Raw genomic sequence first — 4,411 nt, forward strand, 5'->3', positions numbered from 1 at the left:
TTCTCACATGAGGAAATAGAGATTCCCCATTCGCTGGACACACAACTCATTGATGTCCTGTAATGGTCGACATGCACAGAGACAGATCATGTCTTGGATGCAAATGGCTGAGGTTCCAGTTCTGACTCACCTTTCCTTGCCGTGTAAATTTGAATAAATTAGGCCTCGGATACTGTCTGTTCATTGAGAAATCCAACTACAAAACCACGTGGCACACAGGTCCATGCAAGAAGCATTTCTATGAGAGCTGAAACCTTACATACTTCATGTCACTGTGGACAGGCATTTCTCGTTCTATAGTGATATTTCCTAATGCACAGCTGACGCTCTGTAAATGGAAATGCTCAAAGTGCTCCAGCTGGTCATGGCAAACCTCTTGAAGAAATAGAGAAACGGAAAGTCACGACTGCATCTTTGACTTCCATTTAAAATACCAGCATTAAAATTTTCCTCACTCATGCTATAGAAGATGAATGTAGGTAAATATATTATCTATTGGGTTCACTTTGAGGGAACTAAAGACAAGGGGGTTGCGACTGACTTGTTCAAAGTCAGGTCCTGGTCTGGACCTAAGCAGATCATTTGATTGCACAGTGAACAGTGTTCCAATTACACTGTCCTGTGTTCCCTATCTAACGTCTGGAGCAGAGAGAACATCTGGAAACGATCACGTATTTAGCCATAATGACAGCATTAACAAGTTGGAAATATCCTTCTTGAACTGGATACTTGCAGCCCCGGGGAGCTCACAGGGGTATCCTGGGGCTACTTGAAGCCAAAGAATAAGCCCCCTGGATCCTCCTGAGCAGGCAATTTGCTTGAAGACTTGAGTGACCGTGTAAGTGCTTTAAATAAAAGATCAGTTCCCGTTAAAGCTAGCATGAATTTATAACAAGCAAGAATGCAATCCTCATGATCTTTATTGTAAAGTATATAAAAGACCTAAAATAATTTCTGGCTTCATTGTTTGAACTTTAACAAATGGCTACATCAGGGGGTAGGGAGTGTGTGTCCTCAGTCCCACTTCAGAGGTATTTGGTAAGACCTTAGGAAATGCTATATATTTTAAGTACCATTTTAAAAAAATCAAAGTTACACATGCACATAATTAGAAAAAATATATATATATATATATCATGGAGAGATTATAACAGAGCCAACACATCTCTATCCTTTCCTACCCGTGCTCCAGTCTCTTCACTCAAAATAGAGGTTCACTGGGTGCCCCTATGTTTTACAGCCGATAAATACTATTTGTGTCATTACATCTTGGTGAATCAACTTTTAATATTAGCCATTAATTTCAACCTACAATAATAAAGATTTACCTTTCTTTGACGTTGCTAAAAATATCACTTACCCCATATGGACCTGGTTTTTCATCCTCTTAATGGTGGTTTGAGATGGATTTTTGAGACTATTTTTTACACATGGTTAAACATACTCTCCTTAAAGATTACGAAATATTCATCTATATAATCTTTTGGTTGTTGCATTGTTTGTTTTTTTTTATTTAGACCCTACACTATTTACTACAACTAAAACTGTGTTTTTAGTTATAAATATAAGAAATAAAGTTATATCTTATAGGGTAAAAGAATATGTATTTACAAAAATTTTTGTACTCAACATATAGTCAAAAGGGTTCATTTCATAACATATAAAGAATATCTTCAAATTGAGGTTTTTAAACCTTGAATGTCCATATGGGTATGCATGCATGTTAAAATGTAGATTCTAGAAGAGGTTGTTATAATAACTCATATATTTATGAAAAGGGTTTTTAATTTTCATAAATGCAAACCAAAACAATAGTTTTACTCAATTATGAGGGCATAATTTGTTAAACCAGTTTGGAAAATGTTGTGGTTTGAGTTCAGAGTCGCCTCATAGTGTCATGCTTTGAATGCTTGGTCTCCAACTTGTGGCACAATTTTGGGCTGTTCTGGAAATTTTGGGAGATGAGACCTGGTTGAAGAAAATTTGTCACTAGGAGAAGATCCCTAGGGTTCTATGAACCTTGACTTCTTCCCACTGTGCATTCTGAGCTTCTATACTATGAACATCATTTGCGAATGCTCCCATGACCACGGTCTGAGCTCAGCCACCCTGCTTTCCTGTCAGGATGACTAAAATCCTCTGAAAGTTTGAGCCAAAACATTCTCTTGAGTTCTTTCTGTTGAGTATTTCAGCCATAGCAATTCACAATAAAGAAAATAGGAAAGTGGTACCAGAGAAGGTGGGATGGGCAGTCATTGCCATGACTAAATCTAGTCATTTGGCTCTCAAGCCTTTGGAACTGGTTTGTATCAGGAATTTTGGAGAAGCATAGAGATACAGACTAAGGAACCCCTAGGATGCTGTAATCAGAGCTTGATGAGCCATTCTGGGAGGACTCGAGATGACCAAGTGTCTCTAGGCAAACATACAGTTTTAGATGAGAATCAGGACTCTATTTGGGACTGGGTTACATTTGGACAATAAATTTAATCTACACTTGCTCACATCCTGGAAAAGTGAATGAGGATGAACTAAAATGCAATTCAGTAACTGGCAAGGGAAACATTAAGAACTGCATGTTCAGGCTGTGGGATGGTTCGTGCTCACTACCTTCTGCTGGTTTAGAGTAAGAATCAACAGCAAAAGAAGCAAGCAAAAAAATTTGAAACAACACAGCTTTGCAGACGTCACTGTCGCTTTTCGCCGCTTGCTGCAGCCATGGTCAACCCCACCGTGTTCTTCGACATCACAGCCGACGATGAGCCCTTGGGCCGTGTCTCCTTCGAGCTGTTTGCAGACAAAGTTCCAAAGACAGCAGAAAACTTTCGAGCTCTGAGCACTGGAGAGAAAGGATTTGGCTATAAGGGTTCCTCCTTTCACAGGATTATTCCAGGATTCATGTGCCAGGGTGGTGACTTCACACGCCATAATGGCACTGGTGGCAGGTCCATCTACGGAGAGAAATCTGAGGATGACAACTTCATCCTGAAGCATACAGGTCCTGGCACCTTGTCCATTGCAAACGCTGGTCCAAACACAAATGGTTCCCAGTTTTTTATCTACACTGCCAAAACTGAATGGCTGGATGGCAAGCATGTGGTCTTTGGGAAGGTGAAAGAAGGCATGAACATTGTGGAAGCCATGGAGCGTTTTGGGTCCAGGAATGGCAAGACCAGCAAGAAGATCACCATTTTCCGACTGTGGACAACTCTAATTTCTTTTGACTTGCAGGCGTTTTACCCATCAAACCATTCCTTCTGTAGCTCAGGAGAGCATCCCTACCTCATCTGCTCGCAATGTCCTGTCATCTCTGCTCTCACTGAAGTTTTTTGGGTTCCATATTTTCCTCATTCCCCTTCAAGTCAAGCTGGATTGCAGAGTTAAGTTTATGACTATGAATAAAAACTAAATAAGAAAAAAAAATTGAAAAGCACATAGTTTGTCCAGAAGAAGAGTTTGCTTAAGCTGTTCACAAAGAGGCCATAGTTATCAGACAGATTTGCGTCATTAAAGGAAAGCCATCTGTTTTACACGTGGACAGGGGAAGGTGCCTGGAGGACATTTCAGAAACTGACTGGCCCTTGCTTAAGGAAGGCTCCGGGGTACAGACTGTAACCCATTTGCCAAGCTTTTCTTTGGGAAGAACTGATGGAATGTTCTACTTTCAAAAGGCCACCTATTTTTCCAAGTTCAGCTATCAAGGCATTTAAGGGTCACTATAGCTTTGGCCCAAGAGTTCCTAGCCACATCTCCAGCTGGCAGCAGCTATCGACGTTATCAAAGCAATGATGATTTTGCAGGAATGCTAAATACAAGAGCTATGAGAACATAGACACTTCTACCAAGATGTTGAAGGACGCCTAAGAAGATGGATAATGTGGACCAGAATCCTGCAGAAAGCCCAACAGCAGAATACATGAAGCTGTTAGGGTGAAGCCTAAACTACAGTAGAGGCTCAAAGATATTGAGCCACTAGGAACATGCAACATCTGCCATACAAAGCTCCAGATACTGAGGGAAATATCCCAGGGAGAGGCTATGTGGCCTGCATATGTGCAAGGCCTAAGGGTAGAACTGGTCAAGCCCATTGGAGCACACATCATGCCATGATGTGCCCCAGATGCTGGACATTGAATCTGCAGAGTTTGATATCTGTATGGTTGAACATCATTTCTGCTTTGGTCCCATCCATCCTTTCTATTGCCTGCCTTCCCTTTTGTAATGGGGATGCTTGCTCTATGCATTCCATGTATGTTGGAAGCATACAGCTTTTGTTTTTATTTTATAGAAGCTCATAACTAAATGATTGTCTGAAATCTCAATACAATCTTTAGACTCAGGCTTCTGAGCAATCCTGAAACTGCTGAGACTACAGAGTCTCAGAGATGGATTTAACATATTTGTATTATGT

The 4,411-nt window shown here is 40.6% G+C and overlaps 1 pseudogene; it reads left to right on the forward strand.

Annotated features, from left to right (window-relative positions):
- Positions 1 to 2,689: 2,689 nt before the first annotated feature.
- Positions 2,690 to 3,229, forward strand: LOC110293252 (annotated as a pseudogene).
- Positions 3,230 to 4,411: the final 1,182 nt, after the last annotated feature.

This window comes from Mus caroli, chromosome 4 (assembly GCF_900094665.2).
Source record: "Mus caroli chromosome 4, CAROLI_EIJ_v1.1, whole genome shotgun sequence".
NCBI classification, from domain to species: domain Eukaryota; kingdom Metazoa; phylum Chordata; class Mammalia; order Rodentia; family Muridae; genus Mus; species Mus caroli.